The sequence below is a fragment of the Mya arenaria genome, chromosome 3 (genome assembly GCF_026914265.1).
Source record: "Mya arenaria isolate MELC-2E11 chromosome 3, ASM2691426v1".
NCBI lineage: Eukaryota > Metazoa > Mollusca > Bivalvia > Myida > Myidae > Mya > Mya arenaria.
Window position 1 is genome coordinate 83,117,912 of NC_069124.1, and position 25,301 is coordinate 83,143,212.

The 25,301-nt window shown below is 35.7% G+C and overlaps 1 pseudogene; it reads right to left on the reverse strand.

Moving 5' to 3' along the window:
• Positions 1–1,272: 1,272 nt before the first annotated feature.
• Positions 1,273–25,301, reverse strand: part of LOC128229013 (WD repeat-containing protein 93-like) — a 36,084-nt pseudogene continuing 12,055 nt past the window's right edge.

Below are 25,301 nucleotides of genomic sequence, written 5' to 3' on the forward strand. Positions count from 1 at the left end.
TGAGATAAACAACACATCTGAAGATATTTAGTCTCTTTGATATACAAAAAAGAAACAAGGTATGTAACTCAAACTTACCCGAGTTCACGGTAGAGTCCAGTTTTATGCAAATTTCTCAACCAACATATAAGCAATCCATTTTTAAATAAGTGACATGGAAAGAAGTCAATTACCTTTAAAATGGTGTGCGATATGTTGGTAAAACTATATTGTCTTTAGACAAACAAGCATGATTCAATGTCCAATTCTCGTGTTTTTCTTTAGTCGGAAAGAGTACAGCAAATTCAAAACTTCAATTTTCCCCGTGTAAACAGTACTAATCACAGACCTATTGAAGTTATTTTATGCTTCAGTGTACAGATAAATTAATTCCATTCCATAATATCACGAACAGACTAAAATCACAATGTTAGAAACAACTGTATCAGTCTTTAAAGGGCCAGCAATATCCCTATTTCTATAATGAAGCAGTACCTATCACACCAAAAACAATCAATTCCGATATCAATGTGCAAATATTTTTAGTGTTTTACCCGTTGTGTTTACCCTTAAAAGATGATCTCTATTTCATAGATAATTCGTTCGCGGGGAAATAAACTTCAAATTATTACTGATCAGAGATCTAAGGAGCTCGTTTCTTATAATCATTTGACTAATTTTACAATGACCAACAGGATTTCTACTTTAAGATTACAATGACCAATAGGATTTCTACTTTAAGATTACAATGACCAATAGGATTTCTACTTTAAGATTACAATGACCAATGAAAATCCAGTGGTTTGCAGCGAGTAAACCATGATTTTGCAGCAATTTTGCCACAACTATCAAAACGCCCCTCGTTAATTGCAAATTGAGTTAAAGGTTCAATTTCATTTTGAATATTAGAAGTGATCATTACATGCACATAATGCACAGTTGTGATGGTTGACATGTCCACCTTGCATGATTGACTTGTCTTACCTTTTCTTCAATGACTCACCCAATATTTTGGCTACCTTTCAATGAAAGATGTTGAATTTTAATTAATTGAAAGCAATACATCCGAATGGAATAGTAATTTATCCTTCTAACCTTTGAACAATAAGGATCCATCAACACAACTTCAACAGCGCGTGATTGATGTTTCCCGCATCTAAACTAACTTACTGTCACTGGTAACAATACAAGTGAAAGCGCCTAATTGGAGGTATGCACACATTCAGTTTGGTTTCAAATTGAAGGTCTACTTAATGACTAGGCAAAACACAAATGGATTGAAGGCCAATACAGTTGAATTTACATTTTATTTAAATTCAATATATCACAGACAATTACAAGAACACACCTTAGACATGAATGCTTAATGCATGCAAAAAAACAATAACAAGGCTGGAATTGTAATACTCTTATTTTAAATATAGATACACACTGGACGGAATCATGTCTTTCTGATATCATACGATATTTATTCACATAAGTTCAGTCGAGCTCAGAAAGAACGGCAGTTCAGGCCACGGAGTGGTTCGCTAGAGGACGCACCGGCAGTTGGGAGGACCCGGGAATCTGAAACACACACAGCGAGTGTAAATATCACCATATCCATTAATAATTGTAAAATTAATATACTGAATTGTGACGGTCTATTTAGGATCGATAATGCGTTTTCCGTAGAGAATAAACTATGAGATATTTATACGAAGTCGTCAAAAAACTTATATGAGGTCGTCAAGAGGCTTATATGAGGTCGTCAAGTGGCGCTTATATGAGGCCGTCAAGAGGCTTATATGAGATCGTCAAGAGGCGCTTATATGAGGCCGTCAAGAGGCTTATATGAGGCCGTCAAGAGGCTTACATGAGGCCGTCAAGAGACTTATATGAGATCGTCAAGAGGCTTATATGAGATCGTCAAGAGACTTATATGAGGCCGTCAAGAGGTTTATATGAGATCGTCAAGAGACTTATATGAGGTCGTCAAGAGACTTATATGAGGCCGTCAAGAGGCTTATATGAGGTCGTCAAGAGGCTTATATGAGGCCGTCAAGAGGCTTATATGAGGCCGTCAAGAGACTTATATGAGGTCGTCAAGAGACTTATATGAGGCCGTCAAGAGGCTTATATGAGATCGTCAAGAGGCTTATATGAGGCCGTCAAGAGGCTTATATGAGGCCGTCAAGAGGCTTATATGAGGCCGTCAAGAGACTTATATGAGGTCGTCAAGAGGTTTATATGAGGCCGTCAAGAGGCTTATATGAGGCCGTCAAGAGGCTTATATGAGGCCGTCAAGAGACTTATATGAGGTCGTCAAGAGACTTATATGAGGCCGTCAAGAGACTTATATGAGATCGTCAAGAGGCTTATATGAGATCGTCAAGAGGTTTATATGAGGTCGTCAAGAGGCTTATATGAGATCGTCAAGAGGCTTATATGAGATCGTCAAGAGGCTTATATGAGGCCGTCAAGAGGTTTATATGAGGCCGTCAAGAGGTTTATATGAGGCCGTCAAGTATGAGGCCGTCAAGAGGCTTATATGAGGCCGTCAAGAGGTTTATATGAGATCGTCAAGAGACTTATATGAGGCCGTCAAGAGGTTTATATGAGGCCGTCAAGAGGTTTATATCAGGCCGTCAAGAGGTTTATATGAGGCCGTCAAGAGGTTTATATGAGATCGTCAAGAGACTTATATGAGGCCGTCAAGAGGTTTATATGAGGCCGTCAAGAGGCTTATATGAGGCCGTCAAGAGGTTTATATGAGATCGTCAAGAGGCTTATATGAGGCCGTCAAGAGGTTTATATGAGATCGTCAAGAGGCTTATATGAGGCCGTCAAGAGGTTTATATGAGGCCGTCAAGAGGTTTACATGAGGCCGTCAAGAGGGTTATATGAGGCCGTCAAGAGGTTTATATGAGGCCGTCAAGAGGTTTATATCAGGCCGTCAAGAGGTTTATATGAAATCGTCAAGAGACTTATATGAGGCCGTCAAGAGGTTTATATGAGGCCGTCTCTATATGAGATCGTCAAGACACTTATATGAGGCCGTCAAGAGGTTTATATGAGGCCGTCAAGAGACTTATATGAGGCCGTCAAGAGGTTTATACGAGATCGTCAAGAGGTTTATATGAGGCCGTCAAGAGGTTTATATGAGGCCGTCAAGAGGCTTATATGAGGCCGTCAAGAGGTTTATATGAGATCGTCAAGAGACTTATATGAGGCCGTCAAGAGGTTTATATGAGGCCGTCAAGAGGTTTATATGAGGCCGTCAAGAGGTTTATATGAGGCCGTCAAGAGGTTTATATGAGATCGTCAAGAGACTTATATGAGGCCGTCAAGAGGTTTATATGAGGCCGTCAAGAGACTTATATGAGGCCGTCAAGAGGTTTATATGAGATCGTCAAGAGGCTTATATGAGGCCGTCAAGAGGTTTATATGAGATCGTCAAGAGACTTATATGAGATCGTCAAGAGACTTATATGAGATCGTCAAGAAGCTTATATGAGGCCATCAAGAGGTTTGTATGAGGCCGTCAAGAGGTTTATATGAGGCCGTCAAGAGGTTTATATGAGGCCGTCAAGAGGTTTATATGAGATCGTCAAGAGACTTATATGAGATCGTCAAGAGACTTATATGAGATCGTCAAGAGGCTTATATGAGGTCGTCAAGAGGTTTATATGAGGCCGTCAAGAGGATTATATGAGGCCGTCAAGAGGCTTATATGAGGCCGTCAAGAGGTTTATATGAGATCGTCAAGAGGCTTATATGAGGCCGTCAAGAGGTTTATATGAGGCCGTCAAGAGGTTTATATGAGGCCGTCAAGAGGTTTATATGAGGCCGTCAAGAGGCTTATATGAGACCGTCAAGAGGCTTATATGAGATCGTCAAGAGGCTTATATGAGACCGTCAAGAGGCTTATATGAGATCGTCAAGAGACTTATATGAGGCCGTCAAGAGGTTTATATGAGGTCGTCAAGAGACTTATATGAGACCGTCAAGAGGTTTATATGAGGTCGTCAAGAGACTGATATGAGGCCGTCAAGAGGTTTATATGAGGCCGTCAAGAGGCTTATATGAGATCGTCAAGAGGCTTATATGAGACCGTCAAGAGGCTTATATGAGATCGTCAAGAGGCTTATATGAGATCGTCAAGAGACTTATATGAGGCCGTCAAGAGACTTATATGAGACCGTCAAGAGGTTTATATGAGGTCGTCAAGAGACTTATATGAGACCGTCAAGAGGTTTATATGAGATCGTCAAGAGGCTTATATGAGACCGTCAAGAGGCTTATATGAGATCGTCAAGAGACTTATATGAGGCCGTCAAGAGGTTTATATGAGATCGTCAAGAGGTTTATATGAGGCCGTCAAGAGGTTTATATGAGATCGTCAAGAGACTTATATGAGATCGTCAAGAGGTTTATATGAGGCCGTCAAGAGGTTTATATGAGATCGTCAAGAGACTTATATGAGGCCGTCAAGAGGTTTATATGAGACCGTCAAGAGACTTATATGAGATCGTCAAGAGACTTATATGAGGCCGTCAAGAGGTTTATATGAGATCGTCAAGAGGCTTATATGAGATCGTCAAGAGGTTTATATGAGATCGTCAAGAGGCTTATATGAGATCGTCAAGAGGTTTGTATGAGGTCGTCAAGAGGTTTATATGAGATCGTCAAGAGGTTTGTATGAGATCGTCAAGAGGTTTATATGAGGCCGTCAAGAGGCTTATATGAGGCCGTCAAGAGGCGCTTATATGAGGCCGTCAAGAGGCTTATATGAGGCCGTCAAGAGGTTTATATGAGGCCGTCAAGAGGCTTATATGAGGCCGTCAAGAGGCGCTTATATGAGGCCGTCAAGAGGCTTATATGAGATCGTCAAGAGGCGCTTATATGAGGCCGTCAAGAGGTTTATATGAGGCCGTCAAGAGGTTTACATGAGGCCGTCAAGAGGGTTATATGAGGCCGTCAAGAGGTTTATATGAGGCCGTCAAGAGGTTTATATGAGGCCGTCAAGAGGTTTATATGAGATCGTCAAGAGACTTATATGAGGCCGTCAAGAGGTTTATATGAGGCCGTCTCTATATGAGATCGTCAAGAGACTTATATGAGGCCGTCAAGAGGTTTATATGAGGCCGTCAAGAGACTTATATGAGGCCGTCAAGAGGTTTATATGAGATCGTCAAGAGGTTTATATGAGGCCGTCAAGAGGTTTATATGAGGCCGTCAAGAGGCTTATATGAGGCCGTCAAGAGGTTTATATGAGATCGTCAAGAGACTTATATGAGGCCGTCAAGAGGTTTATATGAGGCCGTCAAGAGGTTTATATGAGGCCGTCAAGAGGTTTATATGAGGCCGTCAAGAGGTTTATATGAGATCGTCAAGAGACTTATATGAGGCCGTCAAGAGGTTTATATGAGGCCGTCAAGAGACTTATATGAGGCCGTCAAGAGGTTTATATGAGATCGTCAAGAGGCTTATATGAGGCCGTCAAGAGGTTTATATGAGATCGTCAAGAGACTTATATGAGATCGTCAAGAGACTTATATGAGATCGTCAAGAGGCTTATATGAGGCCATCAAGAGGTTTATATGAGGCCGTCAAGAGGTTTATATGAGGCCGTCAAGAGGTTTATATGAGGCCGTCAAGAGGTTTATATGAGATCGTCAAGAGACTTATATGAGATCGTCAAGAGACTTATATGAGATCGTCAAGAGGCTTATATGAGGCCGTCAAGAGGTTTATATAAGGCCGTCAAGAGGTTTATATGAGGCCGTCAAGAGGTTTATATGAGGCCGTCAAGAGGTTTATATGAGGCCGTCAAGAGGTTTATATGAGGCCGTCAAGAGGTTTATATGAGATCGTCAAGAGGCTTATATGAGGCCGTCAAGAGGTTTATATGAGGCCGTCAAGAGGTTTATATGAGGCCGTCAAGAGGTTTATATGAGGCCGTCAAGTGGTTTATATGAGACCGTCAAGAGGCTTATATGAGATCGTCAAGAGGCTTATATGAGACCGTCAAGAGGCTTATATGAGATCGTCAAGAGACTTATATGAGGCCGTCAAGAGGTTTATATGAGGTCGTCAAGAGACTTATATGAGACCGTCAAGAGGGTTATATGAGGTCGTCAAGAGACTTATATGAGGCCGTCAAGAGGTTTATATGAGGCCGTCAAGAGGCTTATATGAGATCGTCAAGAGGCTTATATGAGACCGTCAAGAGGCTTATATGAGATCGTCAAGAGGCTTATATGAGATCGTCAAGAGACTTATATGAGGCCGTCAAGAGACTTATATGAGACCGTCAAGAGGTTTATATGAGGTCGTCAAGAGACTTATATGAGACCGTCAAGAGGTTTATATGAGATCGTCAAGAGGCTTATACGAGACCGTCAAGAGGCTTATATGAGATCGTCAAGAGACTTATATGAGGCCGTCAAGAGGTTTATATGAGATCGTCAAGAGGTTTATATGAGGCCGTCAAGAGGTTTATATGAGATCGTCAAGAGACTTATATGAGATCGTCAAGAGACTTATATGAGGCCGTCAAGCGGTTTATATGAGATCGTCAAGAGACTTATATGAGGCCGTCAAGAGGTTTATATTAGACCGTCAAGAGACTTATATGAGATCGTCAAGAGACTTATATGAGGCCGTCAAGAGGTTTATATGAGATCGTCAAGAGGCTTATATGAGATCGTCAAGAGGTTTATATGAGATCGTCAAGAGGCTTATATGAGATCGTCAAGAGGTTTGTATGAGGTCGTCAAGAGGTTTATATGAGATCGTCAAGAGGTTTGTATGAGATCGTCAAGAGGTTTATATGAGGCCGTCAAGAGGCTTATATGAGGCCGTCAAGAGGCGCTTATATGAGGCCGTCAAGAGGCTTATATGAGGCCGTCAAGAGGTTTATATGAGGCCGTCAAGAGGCTTATATGAGGCCGTCAAGAGGCGCTTATATGAGGCCGTCAAGAGGCTATATGAGATCGTCAAGAGGCGCTTATATGAGGCCGTCAAGAGGTTTATATGAGGCCGTCAAGAGACTAATATGAGGCCGTCAAGAGGTTTATATGAGACCGTCAAGAGGTTTATATGAGGTCGTCAAGAGACTTATATGAGATCGTCAAGAGGTTTATATGAGATCGTCAAGAGGTTTATATGAGATCGTCAAGAGACTTATATGAGGCCGTCAAGAGGTTTATATGAGATCGTCAAGAGACTTATATGAGACCGTCAAGAGGTTTATATGAGATCGTCAAGAGACTTATATGAGGCCGTCAAGAGGCTTATATGAGACCGTCAAGAGGCTTATATGAGGACATCAATGTGCTTATCCCTTTGTACAGACAGTATAACAAAGTTGCTCATTTAAAGACTGATACAATTATATAGTATTAGGTTGTTGATAACTTCGATAACGTCGATTAACTATTTAAAACCATTCCATGAGTGGTAAATGAGAAATGTGTATGATGGTTTGCATGCAAACCACATCATGAACAAGAGTTATATTAAACCTCCTTTTGACTCGCATACAGGTTTTACCCTCATCACAACAGTGGTTAATGGGGGTTGTACATCAACCCGAGTGCTATATAACTTGTCATTACCTTAAAATGCAACAATAACAATGACTCTATTCTATTCTGCCAACTATAAATAACAGAAAAAGCAACACTTCATATTCTATATCTTCCGTTATCATCAATTATTATTCTAATTATGGTATAGGTCAATTTGACAGATTTCAATAATGCGTTTTATAAGGTATAGCGCGTAAAAATTCTAAACAAAAAAAGTTTTACTTAATTTACCTCTATTCAAATCATAATTAATGTTATAATAATTATTATTATTATTATTATTATTATTATTATTATTATTATTATTATTATTATTATTATTATTATTTTATTATTATTATTATTATTATTATACAGGGAAAATGGTTGGCGCGAATTTGGGGACATTAAATACCCGTATGGCCTAAATATAAGTCTGTTCCGGCTTATAGGTCATAATTGTTTTTTTATCAAATACACCAAAGTGTTGCTTTTTCAACAAACGTCATGCATGTATACTCATGAATAGTAATGATTCATAACACGAAAGAGAACATCAACAGAGAAGCAAATTTGATGCCAAATGAAACAGGGAGTATAAATGAAGTGCATGATTATAAGAAAGATAAAAAGTGAATGATGGTTAAAAAGCATGAGGGTCCAATTTAAGATTCCGGTCGGCCCCTCCCGATATTTAAGCCAATTGAAGATAGAACAACTATTTGGAACATTTGTTATAACGAAGAAGGTGAAAGTTTATTAAATCGTTTAAATTAAAAGAATTAACAAGAGCTGTCACAGAGACAGCGCGCTCGACTATTCCGCCGCTTTTCAATGTAAGGATTGAAAAGTTTTGGCGAAACATGCATGGATCACTGTTAGATTAGATTTCAATGCAATACATGATGTGCTGAGATATTAACATAAATGTGGTTCCATGCAAAATTTTAACGAGATTTCTAAGTCTATTAATAAAGGGCCATTATTTGCAAAATACAGTTATCTAACTTGGTTATTCAATTAAGTTGGGTGGTTGAATACCATTATATAAAGTCTCAACGCAATACATCAAATAGTTGCTGAGATATTATCCTTTGTGTGCTAACATGCAAGACCTTAACCAAAATTTCTTAGTCGCATAATAAAGGGGCAAAAATTATATATTATAAAAGATAGAGTTATCTTACTTAATCAAATAAGAAGGTTAAATAGATGGGAGCCTGTGTGTAAAGTTTCAATGCAATACATGATGTATTCGCTGAGGTATTGACTTAAAAGTGGTTACATGCAAAACCTTAACCAGAATTTCTATGTCAAATAAAAAAGGGGCCATTATTTTAATTTAATGCAAACCTGAGTTATCTTACTTGGTTATTTAAGTAGATTGGATGGTTGAGTCTCAATGCAATCCATCAAGTAATTGCTGAGATATTAACCTATGTGTGCTTCAACATGCAAAACCTTAACCAGAATTTCTAAGTCAAATAATAAAGGCCCATAATTTGCATTATATTCAAAAAAGTGTTATCTGGGAATACATATCTAATGTTTCAATGCAATACATGATATATTTGCTGGGATATTGACTTAAATGTGGTTACATGCAAAACCTTAACCAGAATTTCTAAGTCGAATAATAAAGGGCCATTATTTTGCATTAAATGCAAACTAGAGTTATCTAACTTGGTTAATTAAGTAGGTTGGATGGTTGACTACCATTGTATAAAGCCTCAGTGCAATATCTCAAGTAGTTGCTGAGATATTAACCTATGTGTTCTTACACGCAGAACCTTAACCAGAATTTCTAAGTTGAATATTAAAGGGCAATTATTAAATGCAAACTAGAGTTATCTAACTTGGTTAATTTAGTAGGTTGGATGGTTGATTACCATTGTATCAAGTATCAATGCAATACCTTAACCAGAATTTCTAAGTCGAATAATAACGGCCTATTATTTGCATTATATTCCAATAATTGTTATCTAACTTCATTAATTTAGTATGTAAGATAGTTGGGAATACATATCCAAAGTTTCAATGCAATAACTGATGTATTTACTGAGATAATGACTTAAAGGTGCTTACATGCAAAACCTTAACCAAGGTGTGACGCCAACGCCGACGCCAGGGTGAGTAGTATAGCTCTCCTTATTCTTCGAATAGTCGAGCTAAAAACTATTAAAAACACATAAATATTCCGACCCAGGCTCATCAGTGAGTTCTATAATGGCAATTGGATACACAGTGTTCACACCTGAACCTGAACACCCTACACCAAGAGTACTCCACTAGCACATACACGTTAACAGTAAAAAAAAAGGGAATGAAACCCTCAACCAAATAGTTAAGTCAACAAACTATAAAAGCAAAGACAGGTAGAAATTTGTAGAGGCATCAACAAAACTACTGCAGCTAGAAGAAATCAGTTATATGTAAGAATATGTGAAGCATGCATGACATGGAAGCGGACACACGACTACATGCGACTCGATAGAGCTAAAAAAAATAATTATGAACATGTTTACCAGGGCGTCTCTCCCGGGGGTCTAGGGCAGGGGCAGCTGAAATTTATAATAGCAAGCATGATTATCCCCATGTTGAGACTGGCATGTATACATACCCAAGTACCAACAATCTGCATAAACTAGAAAAAGAAACAAGAGACCCAAGAGAGTCTATGCTCTACTGGCATGGCTCTTGTGGTCATTTTCAACCCAGAGCATGTACGTACGAGTAATAGGCAACAAATATATAGTTCACATTTTGTGTTTGGGTTAGCTGAAAGCGCTGCACGTTCAACATCTAAGGACAGAAAGTGTTTAAGCAGATTAGTTGCATGCACTATTATGTGCCAAGTAAAGGTAATCTGATGGTAAAATATATTTGCTTTCAAAACTGTACTCATGGTCAAAATTTCATTTCATTTCTGTAGCTTTAAAAATAAAATCCGAGGCCAACATTGGTGCTCGTTTGGAAGACTGTACACATGGTCAAAATTTTATTGCTGTAGCTTAAAAAATTAAAAAGTAAGTCAAAATGGTTGGGGCCAGCTTTTGCCCTAGGGCTCCCGGCATAATTTCAAATGTTTTGCTAGATGGTCATCATATGATGCTCCACAACAAATATCAAAGGTATGGGCCTTGTGGTTTGAAACAAGAAGATTTTGAAAATATTTCTTAAATAAGTCCCTAGGAAACTTGTGACCCTCGGGGCAGTGCCAGTTTTGACCCAAGGGACATAATTTGAACAACCATGGTAGTGGACCACTAAATTTTTATAAGTTTTTTAACATTTCCCAATTTAAGTATACCAAACCTGTGAACCCGGGGGCGTAGCCAGTTAAATGATCCAAGGGGCATAATTTGAACAAACATTCACAAGCAATTCTGACATCACATGTAAACTTGGCTAAAACAAGACTTCGCTCACGTAGACTTGGCTAAAAATAGAATTAGCTTTAATGGATATCTAAATACTGTACAAGTTTTATCAAGATACAATCAAAACTGAAGACTGTATTGTGTTCACAAGCAATTGTTTACAGACGCACGGGCGCACATACTACGTACACATTACCATCGCATAAGCTCTTCTGACCTTTGGCCAGTAGAGCTTAAAACAGGTCAACAATGGAGGAATTAAATTCAATCAAAATCGTAACAAAATTACCCTTTATACGCATGACCATTTTAACAGTTCAGTTTGAAAGGTCATTTTCCCAACTAGAAAAAGTGTTTCAAGCTAGAGATTCTTGTGAAACTTTGAATATAATGTATAAGAGGGCAGCGTCTTCAGCTTAATTCACATGACTTTTTTATCCTGGAGCCGCCTATGTGACTATAGCCCTCACATATTTGCCCATCAAACAAAACAACAATTATTATATGCCGAACTTGAGCATAACCACAAAAAAATGCATATATCACAAAAATACTCGAGTCGGATCTCAATCTCTGTTTTAATTCATTTTACCACATAAAAGCAAACAATGATTCACAATTGTATGGTTTTATTTCTTAGAGTGTGTTCTGTATTGTTAAAAACTTCGTCTCAATATTTCAAAGAAAATAGGTTTTAGAGCAAAAATGTACTTGAATAATTGCTCAAAAACAATGAGTTGTTCTCAATTACATATTTTCGCTAGAATATTATTTATCTTTGGAACCTTAAACAAAGTTTGTACTCAACTAATTTTACCAGAGAATGCGCTTTTTAAAAAGGTAGGTAAGATAGCTGGGTTACATAAGCTCTGTAGAGCTTTTCAGCGACGAACGTATTTACTGTTTTAAAATCTGCTATGGCATGTGATTAAAAATAATTCACCATCCCTTGGTGATGATCTGTACTATCATTGACAAAGCTACGGGTGGGATGAAACCCGGGATCCTCTGACTCAGACTTCAAAACATGGGTAAAAACTATTAAAACCATTTTCAATAATTTAATGTAATGTGTTGAAAAGTGTTAAAGGTTTTATCAATATGATGAGATTTGACTTCAGTATTGTTTGTGATACTTGGGTGAGGAAATCATCATACAAACAATAAAAGTAGTTTTTAAAATTAATAATCTTACAATAAATCATTTATTTCTTTAGTTCTGTCTAAAACTCTAATTTGTTAATTTCTACTGATTAAATAGTTCATTATATAATTCAGTGAAATATCAAACAAAGGCCAAAGAATCTCGCAAACTCCATACATCATAATTATGTGGACTTGTATTGGGCAAATTGCAACATAATATCTCTCTCCTCCATATAGTAATCATTTACTGTTATAAATCAATGGAAGAATGTTGTGGGATCATACTTGCACATGTATGTGGTAACACTCCTTATTTGGGCGAAAGGCTGCAATAAGCAGCTTATGCGTCAACAAATAAATGTGCAAACTATCATGTATACTATTTACGTGTATCAATAAAATGATATCATAAGCTAGGGGAAATAATTCATTTTTTTTTCTCAATAACTAAAAAATGAATAAAAATAAAAATATTACAGTGAAAATTGCAATCTAACTGAGACTTAGTGTAATGCAATCAATTACTGAGAGATTTAAAACAAATAAAAGCTTTATATTTCTGGCACTCTGAATACAATCGCATGCAAATCCAAATACATAATATTAACTATACACAATTGCATGGACAGGGTAAAAACCTGACATTCCAACACCAGAACACACGGTTCAGCACGTTGATTTATACAAGACTTACAGACTAATACATACATTTGTAATACACTGTCATGCCATTATTAGTACATTACAGCTCTACACAATCACATACAGTTTACCTGATAGTGCGGATAAGGAATCCTTTCAAACTTCTGAAGAAATCATTACATACATGTACATTGCATATATGAATACATCATTGGAAAAATAGGAACATAATTATATAAAGGTTCTTAAAAGAAGGAGATGTGAATTACATGGATTTTGATTCGGCTATGTTAAAGCTCTGATTATTCTAAATACTTTGAGGAAAAACATTCCTTTGACACCCTTGTTCCGAATGTTCTTTAACAACCTCTCATTAGTCGTGTTAGTCGGGGCACAGACTATGTAGCTTTAACTAAGGGACCAGTTCATAGTTTGCAGAAGAATGATTTTGAAAATTTCCACTTTGCATGATGAAATGTGAAGTACGGTGTGTTTTAAAAAAATATATACTTTAATTGATAACATAGTTTAAATCATAACGGCCCTAAATATTGTTTTTGTTGAAAATATTGATTTTAAATACCCCCCCCCCCCCGAATAGATGAAGGTAACATGGTACTACAACAATTTTCTATATGTTTCTCAATCGCCTACGCAGTAGTCTCCATTGACGAGCAGCGGCAAGTAAAACACTAACATTAAGCTTAATTGTTTGTTTTGCAAATGTCATTAAAAATGAATTCTAGATTATTCCCTTCTAATGCATAATGTTTTTATCCCCGTTCATATTTCCTCATAACTGTGGTTATAAAAACAAATACAGCTGTTCCAGTATTATCAACAATAATGTCTTTCGAACACATCATTGTTTACTTAACATGTTATCATTGAAGTAAATAACAATTTTTTTTGGTGATCTACATGCATGATTTTATTCTATTATCATCACGCCGACATGATGCTATGCATCCATTTTTTCTTGTCTGTACATGATGTATCTCAGGCATTATATATATAAACATACTAATGAAAACAAACTTTTTATTCAAACTTTTCCAAGGCAGACCACGTACACCCAGGTAGACCAAAGTAGACCCTGGAAGACTCAGGTTATTCCAGGCAGACCCAGGTAAACTCTCGCACACGCAGACCAAAGTATGTAGACCCAGACAGGTAGACCCAGACAGACACTGTAGACCTTTGCAGATACAGTAGACCCAGGTAAGCCCAGGGAGACCAAGGTAAACATAGGAAGACCAGTGTATAGACCCTGGCTGTCCCAGGTAAGCCCTGAGCCAGTCCAAGGTAGACTAAGGTAGGCCCAGATGGGGCCATCAAGACCAAGGTAGGCCCAGAAAGAACCAGGCAGACACAGGAAGACTGACTTTGACCCAGGTAGACTGAGGAAGACCTGTCTGTCAGTGCATGTCTTAATGCGGCCACCTCCTTCAACTGAAGAGAAAGACCCAGGAACACTAAGGTTGACTTAGGCAGACCCAGGTAAACCCATACAGCTTGACCCAGGCAGACCAAGACAGACCAGACAAACCCAGGTAAACCCAACTTGACACAGTCAGACAAGCAGCCTGTCAGTACATACCACAATCTGGGTTTTTTCAGCATTCATCCTTGCCACCTCCTTAAGCTGGTGAATGTTGGCAATCTCATCCTTCATTTGCGCCCACCTCTCTTGCATGCGTGCCTTACGCATTAACTGCTGGGACAACCTGCAGCAAAAAAAAAAATAGGTCAGGGCTTGAATTGAGAACAAGATAAAATTATACTTATACCAGTCATCTGACAGTATTTCATATATAACTGTGTACTTCAGTTTGCAAATACACTGAGCAAAACATACTTGTCAATCATTTAAACAAATCATGATCATACTACCTATGAGATGTACAAATTGCGCTGGCCTAACAGCTTATTTAAAAAGAGTTTCCGCACTTCAAAAAGCTACCTTTTGTTTGGTTGAACAAAAAAAGAGGAGGGAATAGTAAGCCGACCTCTACAGTTGTTAGTTCCACATGATATAACAAAACAGACGTTTATTTGAAATCAAACACATAGCGCATACACTCAATGAATCAGGTCAAGTGACCCATGTCACTTTGTCCATGCCAAATCCTTGAATGCTGCATTGGCTCCTTTGATATTGGAAGTGGAATGACAGGCCATAGATTTCGCACTTGATTTGAAATTCACTGGATTGATCAGGGAAGTTTTAACGCCATGATCATCCAAGCCTTCAAAACTTGAAATGCTAAGTTTATTTGCAAACGGTAGAAATCATCTGACTCAAAGCTTTCTCAACAGTGCCCTCGATATGGGCATTGAAAAATACACGCATTATATATGTGTATGCTAAGCTAATATTAAAACTAATCTTTTGAATTTAATCAGGTATTATAAAAGGATTGAAATCAAGATCCAAGAAATGAGAGGGAGAAACATTAGGTACGTAACAAATAAACAACTCGTTGTAAGTCAATTAGTAATAAAGAATTAAAAAGATTGATAACATTTCATCACTCTATCACAGGGAGTGATTGTTCTGTCAGGTAAACTTACTGTGCACATGAATTTAATTTAATGAACACATTTTTAACTAACTATCACTGAAACATAACTATAAAATCTAAATTGCACCTGTCAGAGAGAATGGCCTGAGCGCGCTGGTCTATGGTGACATGTACAGTAAGGGGCTGATGGGGTCGGGACGTCTGCCAGTATTTGTCTAGGGATGGGAAGGAACGCAGCTGGTACACAAATACCAGCCCCTCCTCGCTCTCCGTGGCCCCACCCAGGGGATCCTCACTTTCCTCTCCAGCCTTGAGCCTCTCTGAGCCTGCAGGAACAATCATAAAAAACAGGTTATATAATTTGTGTAACTGAAGTCTAGTCATGCACAATTCATTAAGACTCTGACTGTTCCTGTTGTTACGAAAGGAAAATTGACTTTTGAAATATTTTTTACAAAAAATAACAACATTAAAAAATGAAGCTGTCACGTCAGCCTGTCCCAACTTGTCAAATATATGGATCATTTCAAGTGAAAGTATAAAACTTTATACATTTATTGCACAATTAATTCTACTCTTTACCAAGTGGTTTATGACCTAGAGCTGTGAAGGTGGACAAAACACACATTCTGATGGAAGAATGTTAATAAATTAATGACTTCAAGTTAATTTTAACTGTTATCATGTATAAGAAAACCTACTAATAGGTGGTGATTTTAATACAATTCTCGATTTTAAATATGATAAACTAAATGGTTGTCAGAACACACATATCAAATATTCACATAAATTAAAACAAATAATGAACGCCTACGATTTAGACGATATTTGGCGGGTCTTAAACCCCTACAAGAAAATGATTACATGGCATTCAAATACAAAGCCATCAATATTCTGTATATTAGACTATTCCTTGTCATCATCAGAGCTAACAAACATCACTTCAACTTGCGAAATAAAACCTGGTTTTAAATCGGATCATTCAATTGTAACATTAGCCTTAAATGAAGTTCAAGATAACCGCGGACCAGGCTATTTCAAAATCAACAATTCATTATTAACAGATTAAATTTATATAAGTAGAATTCGGCAATCAATTATTGAAATTGTAGAATGTAACGGAAATTCGAACCCTAATACACTCTGGGAGGTTATTAAAGGAAGAATCAGGGACGATTCTATAAAATATTCAGTCTTTAAAAGAAATAATGATTTAAAAGAAGAAAACAAAATATTGCAGAATATACGAGATATGGAAACCGACCTTCATAGTTCACAAACAAATGAAAATCTAGATAAATTAAACAAAGAAAAAGAAAAATTAAACAAACTTAACGAAGAAATGATAAAAGGGATATTAATTAGATCAAAAGCCGAATGGATCGAAGGGTTTGAAAAAAATACTAAATATTATGCAAATTTAGAGAAAAAACGATCACAACAAAAACAATCAACCAGCTAAACATTAATGGTAATCTTGTATCAGAAATAATCTAGTTCTACCTCATGCAAAATCATTTTATGAATCACTTTATAAGAAGGATGACTATATAGAATATCCAGAAAATACCTCCTTCTTTCAAAATGAGAATAACTGTCTTTCAAATGAAGATCATAGGCAGGAAGATCTTACTGAATATGTATGTTTTAACACTTTAAACGCAATGAAAAATAACAAAAGTCCCGGGTCGGATGGTCTGACGGTGGAATTTTATAAAACTTTCTGGAACGAAATAAAAAAATACTTAGTTAAGTCTTTAAATTATTCATTAGAAATTGGAAGTTTGACAGAATTGCAAAAAAAAAGTATTATCACCATTCTTCCAAAAAAGATAACGATAATACTCAAATAAACAATTGGAGACCAATTTCGCTTCTTAATATAGATTATAAAAAAGCTTCAAAGTCAATTGCCAATAGAGTAAAACCATTCTTACAGAAGATTATAAGTTGTGATTAGACAGGTTTTATCAAGGGGAGATATATTGGGGAAAATGTCAGAATTCTTCAAGAAGTAATTGATTTTACAAATGAAAATAATAAAGAAGGTTTGATATTCTTTTCTGATTTTAATAAAGCTTTTGATAGCCTCGATCACAATTTCCTAACAAAATGCCTTAAAATGTTCAATTTCGGCAACGATATAATAAAATGGGTTCAACTATTTTATTCAGATGCCAAAGGTGGAGTTACTAATAACAGTTTTTTTATCCGAGTTCTTTAATATACGTAAAGGTGTGAGACAAGGATGCCCTCTTTCACCATATTTATTCATTTGTTGCATCAAACTATTATCTATTGAAATCAGTAAAAATGAGAATATCAAAGGTATAAGGGTAAACAATATTGACCTAAAACAAACTCTATTTGCCGACGATGCTAGTTTCATTTTAGATGGATAAAAAAAATCCTTCGACACTCTTATTAAAACTTTAGATAATTATAGAAGTATATCAGGATTAACTCTAAACAAAACAAAGTGCTCAATTTTAAGGCTAGGATCACTGAAAACTAACAAAACAAGAAATCAGATTATACAAAGTTATGAAAATGGAGTTTTAAAAATGCTAGACATATTAAAATTCGAATGTGCAATAAAAACAAGTTGGGTTAAACGAATGCTGTTTCAAAAAAAATCAAAATGGGTATAAATATATGATAACATGATGGTTAGAATTGGAAAAGATTTTATTTTCAAATGTAATCTAGACCCAAATAAAATTGATAGGCTTGAAATAAAATCGAAATTTCTTCGTGATATAATTAAATCATGGGCAAGTGTAACGTTTAGAAAAGAAGTAAACTTTATAGGAAAGAAATTATTTGGAACAATAGTTACATTAGACAACAAAACGATGACACATTTTTCTATAAGAATTGGTACAGCAAAGGTGTACAATACATTGAGCATCTGTATAACTTTCAACAAAAACAGTTTTACAATGTTGAGGATCTACACAGACTATACGATATAAACCAACATGATTACATCAAATATTACACGCTTTTGAAGTGTATTCCTCAAAATTGGAAATCAAAAGTAAAATTAGAGGAAATGAATTAAAATGTACCTACGTTGTTTTTTTTAAATAAGGTGACTGAAAATACTAAAATATGCAAGCTGGTATACCAGAAACTCATTTTAAACCAAAAACCAGTGCAAAATGGAAAAGAAGGAATATGGGAGGCAGAACTAGGCGTAAATGATCTAAATTGGAAAAACATTTATACCCAATCATTCAAACTTTGCATTGATACCCAATTACATGTAAGAGCATTTCAGTAGAAATTTCTTCTTAGAATACTGCCTGATAATAGTAAACTTTATCGATACAATACTAATTCTTGCAGTCTTGGTGACTTTTGCTCAATGTACATAGATTCGAACAAACATATGTTTTGGGAATGCCATTCCACCCAAATATTCTGGAACAAAATAACACGCTTTCTTACAAGCATATTTGAGGTTGATATTTCGACAATAAATTACAGTGAGGTAACTTTTTGTAACTTTAAGTCTTTAAATGGAAATTATGAATATGCAATTAACTTCGTTATACTTCTTGCAAAATACTTTATCTTTAAATCAAAGTGTGAAGGAAGTAGCCTATCTTTGAGGCTTTTGTTCCATATTTTTCAAATAGACTGCAATCTGAAAAGATAATAGCTATAGCCAAAAATAAATTGCATACGTTTCATGGTAGATGGATCCTAGTACTAAACAAGCTTAATTCTTGAATACCACAAGTTTACACCAATGTAAGAATGTAAATTTCATCCACATTGCTTTCTTGCCTTCTTCTATCTAACATTTCTTACTTTCTTAACTAACACCCAAAAAACAGAAAAACCCAAATATTTTCTTCATGATTGAATTTAAAATACAACTTTTGTATACTTCATGAATATATGTATGATGTACATGTATATTTGAGAAAATAAAATTGAAAAAACAAAAAGAAAACCTGCTTAATACAAAGAATAAAATTCATATACCACCTTAAGTAAAAAATAATTGCATTAAATTATCTTAAGAGAAACTCATTTCATATTATAGGATCATTATTTTTAGAGATATGATATAATGATATCATATGATTAAATATAGTTATATAATTAACTACCGGGTATGTATTTCATGTATATGCAATCTGACTCATCAAGGGCGAATGCAGAATGCGGACATAGGTAACAAGGCTTGCCAATCTTGATGTCATAAGATGAGTGATATGGTACTTTTTCTCACACAGGTTAAAATTTCATAAAATTTTATGTTAAACACAGTTATTGTTCAATTTCACCAAAGCAGAGGGTGACACATCTGCACCCTCTGAAATCCTGAGTATTTCTTATATTTGGACCACTAACCAGAACACTGCTTGATTTAGAACAGACATCTGGAATACTAATAAGTATAAATATTGCTTGATTTCATATATTTATAAATATCTGACTTTTCTGGCCATTCCTTACAATAACGAGATATAAATAAAGTGTATCAAGATGAAAATATAAATGTGTAGGCTGGTTATGGTAGGGCTTAAAGTAATTATAAATTTAATGATGAGTTTAAGATATTTGGGCAATAATAAGACAACTTTAATTCCCAGCTAGTGTATGCCTATGTTGCTATAATCCAGTGCAAGTAAGAAGTAATATTTATTACATAAAAACATAAAAATACCTTTAGTGAGCAAAAATTTATTTGATTAATACATTAAACTAGAACTCCGCGAGTCGGACGTGTCGCCTGACGAATTATTTACTGTCGACATTATAGCTGTTAGATTGGCATTTTATTCATTAATAGACAATGATGTTGCCATTTAACTTTCAAGTGTAGGTGGCATTTGAACCCTCAATCAGATATACAGAATAAGTTTCAGGTTGAAACCTCCTATAGTTTACAAGATATGCCACAGACAAAACCTAAGCAAGAAAATTAACAAAGGGCATGACTCTAAAAATATGGCAGCAAGAGTAACGGTTCTTGTGCACTGCACTTGCCATCAATGAGATCTATCTAGCTATGAAGTTTCAAGTTGATACCTCTTATATTCTTCAAGATATGCCCCAGGACAAAACTTTAAGAATGAAAATTAACAAAGGGCAATAACTTTACAACTAAGAAAGCAAGAGTTACTGTTATTGTGCACTGCACTTGCCCTCAATGAGATATATCTAGCTATGAAGTTTCAAGTAGATACCTCTTATATTCTTCAAGATATGCCCCGGACAAAACTTTAAGCATGAAAATTAACAAATGGCAATAACTTTAAAACTAAGAAAGCAAGAGTTACTGTTATTGTGCACTGCACTTGCCCTCAATGAGATCCATCTAGCTATGAAGTTTCAAGTTGATACCTCTTATATTCTTCAAGATATGCCCCGGACAAAACTTTAAGCATGAAAATTAACAAAGGGCAATAATTTTAAAACTAAGAAAGCAAGAGTTACTGTTCTTGTGCACTGCACTTGCCCTCCATGAGATCTATCTACATATGAAGTTTCAAGTTGATAACTCTTATATTCTACAAGATATGCCCCGGACAAAACTTTAAGCATGAAAAATAACAAAGGGCAATAACTCTAAAAATATGGAAGCAAGAGTAACAGTTCTTGTGCACTGCACTTGCCCTCAATTAGATCTATGTTCATATGAAGTTTCAAGTTGATACCACTAATAGTTTAGGAGATATACCCCGGACAAGCGAAAATGGGACGCGGACACCGCCGCCGACAAAAGTAACCCCGATATGTCGTCATTTCAGGCGACACAATAAATGGAATGCGAGTGGAGCGAGCTAGAAAGCTTGCAACTGAAAGTTTATGCATTCCACACCCTAACAAATACGGTAGTGCTTTTCATTTTGGTGTTTTTTTGGCGCTTCAGGCTATTGAGCCTAGTCATTTTTCAGAATTGTGAGGACATTCTATACCCAAAAAGACTACATTAAATTATACGTTCACTAAAGGGCCAGGAAATAGAGGCAAATTAGGCATATACCGGTAGATGTTACTCTATTCATTGTGCACCCACCTTTGACAAAGAGAGACTGTCCCTGTCCCCCAAGAGTAATGATGGGTTCCCATGGTGCGGTGAGCTCGTGCGAGCCTGGGAGGTTCACCTGGCAGACCACATTACCCTGAAGACAGTCCCGCACCTGGACAGACCCGTCACGTGTCACTACCAACATCTGCATGATATTTCAACATATGTGACATGGAATAAAACAAATTTAATTTTACTTATAACATAAACTTTTTTTAGCTGCTTTTTTTTCTTATCCTATAAATTTTAAGAGCACAATTTGGAATCAGATTAATTCAAACCTCAAAAATTAAATCATTAAAAAAAGCATTTGTTTTTAGACATAGTCTGCAGTTTATTTATCCAAGCAATATTGTTTTATGTTGTAAGCAAATATTTGACAACACTGTACAAGATATTACTGCACATGAAAGCTACAACATATTGCTGAAGGAATGCAGATGCTAAGTTTGGGATAGGCTTTGGTACGGCCTTTTATACATGATCACCATCTAACATGATCACCTCACTCAACTAGAGCATTCTCACCATGTGATTTATACATAGTCAAAGTAAATTCCTAAATAAATATTGATTCTTCAGTAAATTTGAAATTAAAACTATTTTTTTTTAAAATAAGACAATCTTTTGTTTTATTTATTTCCTTCAGAATAACTTGAAATTTTAGTTAAACTTTAAAAGTTATCAAATGACATGAACACAGACTTAAGCAATTTCATTGGCTTTCTTGTGAAAATACTTTTTACTTCAATCAGAAGTTGATTGTGTCTTAAATGTTTGATATGAAGTAATTAGTTTAGCAAACTTTAAGAATTACAATGAATGGATTTAATAAAAACATATTTAAACAAATTACAGTCATCAATGTGTGTAGACAGTAATGTTGGAAATTTACCTTTTATTAACATGATTAATGATTTACTACAATACATTTTGCATTTATCCTTAATGTTTCATCTCAAATTTTAAATTAAGTTTTATATATTGAATTTTTATATATTGTTATTGATCAGTTAAGTAAGATTGATTTATGCCTGCTGTAAATGTTAAACAGTTTGAGCTCATCCAATGGAATGTATGGCAATGTGGAGTGCATCCGGTATGCCAGTGACACTGCATTATCCATTACAATAATAGTGTAAATACCTCTTGCATGCTCTAAGGAATCCAAAATAAAACATGCCAATTTAGTGGAACAATAAATCATATATATAATATACATGCACATATCTTTATAATATAGGTATATCGTTATGCATAGATATCAAAAACAAGTATATTAAGGACCAAGAGCATAATTTTTTATGCACTAGCAACCCCACTCAAATTGTCCCAGTTTAATTTTTATATCAATATTTAATGGGAGAAAAAAGTAATATTATAATGCACCATTTCTGATTATAAATTGTTAAAATGTTCTTGAGGGAGTTACCCCAAATCCCCATGCAAACAGTTTATGCCATAAACTTTCGGTTCTGAGGAGGGGCACGTGCCAAAAGGTTTTGCCCTAAGTTACACCCTCTCTAACAAGACTTTCTGGATCAGCCCCTGCAATGTTTATAATATAAGATGTCCTAGCAGCTAGCAGGAATTCACGGCTATAAAGGGAGGTAAACAGTGTGTGTACTCACGAGGTCTGGGTGCTTGTCAAAGGGCTGCAGCAAGGTGATGCCATCATCATCCTTCTCCACTCTGCAGATGTGAAAAAAGCGACTTCATTATTGTTTTAAAGGTTATTTTGTTGTACTTATCAAAGAAAAAAAATACCTTTGTCCAGAATATTGTAAAACTTTGATTCTTTTTGTTTAGGACCTAAATTAAAAAATGTTTTTCAATTTAATTTGATTTTAGTTGATATTATTATGGATTACTAAATTTAAACAATTTGCATTATAGTTTTCTTATTTGCAAATTGCTGGTAACATACAGTTCATAGAAATAGATGAAATCATTTGTCCTTACGAGAGTGAGACTGTGTTGAGCTGGAGAGTTTGGTGGGGCTTGTTGTGATGGTGTAGAGGGCGCTGTTGGCGCAACGTGCCAGCACGTACGTTGAGGGGGGCTGTGGGTAGGGCGGCCAGTCCCCAGGGTTCTGGGGATACAGGGCGGGGTCAAGGAATAACAGCTGCACCACAGGGGAATCATCTCGCACATTAACCACACCCCTACTTATACCTGCACACAAAGGCAATTATATACATGTTGTTGTTTTTTGCAGAATAAGACATGTCAATATTTTACAATATTTCAATTTATTAGCTTACAAAGAAATATGTATCATATATAACTGTGTATATAACTTCCAAAATGGATACTGGTCAGCTACTGTCAGGACTGTATTAAAAATAGTATGCATAGTAATTAAACATGTAATAAGGAAATATATATTTGAACAACTTACATGTTTCCAAGCCTTACCCATATATCTGTCCCAGATTAGCACATTGCCATTCTCCATGCCAATGGCAATGAGGCTGGTATCCATGGAGACCTGAGAACAAGTGATCTTTGACGTGACCGGCCACACTAGGTCAGCCTTGAACTCTACATCTGAAAACAATCAAGGTAGACTATGACTAGCATTATATTTTCTTTTAACACTGTTTTATTATCAAATTATATGTCTGATATATCAATGAAATTCCTTTTGACAATTGCAAATATTTCCCCGATGAAAGCTACATCTTTGGATATGTCTGGAATGAGAATCATGACATCATAATATACATGTAAGTATTGTAGGCCATGAAAAACTTAAAAGTGAGTTAAAGAGATTATTTTTTCCCACGTTATGGTAACGTCATATGACAAACTGTTTTCCGTTATGGTCAGGTCTATCTATTTACAAGTATATTTTTAAACAATTCTTGAAATAAATAATTAACTATTGGTGTAAATATGAGTAATGAATTGCATGATTAGGTGTCATTATTAGGCATATGAACGCAGTTGGGCTGGTTAACGTAACTCTTGAGTCCTTCAGACTTCACACTAACCAGTCCAATTGTATTCATACTCTGATAATGAATTCAATCCTGCATTTTATTCCTTAAATGATATTATTTAAACAGATATGAAGGTTACAAAACCTTCATTATCAATGCTGAACCAATATGTTGACTGACAAACCAAAAAAATAGCATTTGAAAAGAAATAAAGGTACACAAAACCTCAACAGGTTGACAGTTTTTACCTTTAATTCAGACTGTTGTCAATATTTTGTCACTGTTGGAAACCACATAAAGCTAAATGAAACTGTTCTTTAATTGTTTTGAAATAAAAACCTTCTATAATATATAAGAGAAAAGAAAAAAATGTCTTATTGAAGATGGCACACCTATTACAAATGAACACAGACAAAACAAACTTTGTCTAGTGTAAAACAATAAATATCCATCTATACATATATCACACAGTATAACAATGTAAAATTCATTCATTTTTTTTACAAAGATGTATTATCCAATGGTTTTGCTGCAATTTATTAACAGACTTGATATACTGGACTAATTTTTTACATATTTATAGTGAGTTTGATTGATATAATTTCTAGGCATGTTTCATGTACAAATGTTTGCAATATTTTAACCCGAGTGTATACTTGCAAACAACCCAAAACCGAAGATTAATTCATTAAAACTGTCTTGAAAACACATTGTCGAGAATTAACATTAACCTTACTATTTATTTACTAACTTTCACCAAGTCTTTCAAAAAATTTTTTTTATAAAAAATATACAAATCTAGGTCTTAGAACCTTTGCGCTAGATGAATGCATCCATTCTATTTAATGAAGCCTTTACTTATAATAATATCAGTATATTAAAGGAAGGTACAGTGCTGGAGAGTACCTTTGGCGGTCTTGATGAGTGAATACTGTAGGAGGTTGGAGGTTCCTGGCCACCACACAGCCACCACTGTTGGACGACCTGCAAACGGAAACAAATAACAATCCTAACCCATGATTCAATCATCCAAAATATATTGTTTCCTGCAAGTGATATAACACTTAAATATAGGACCG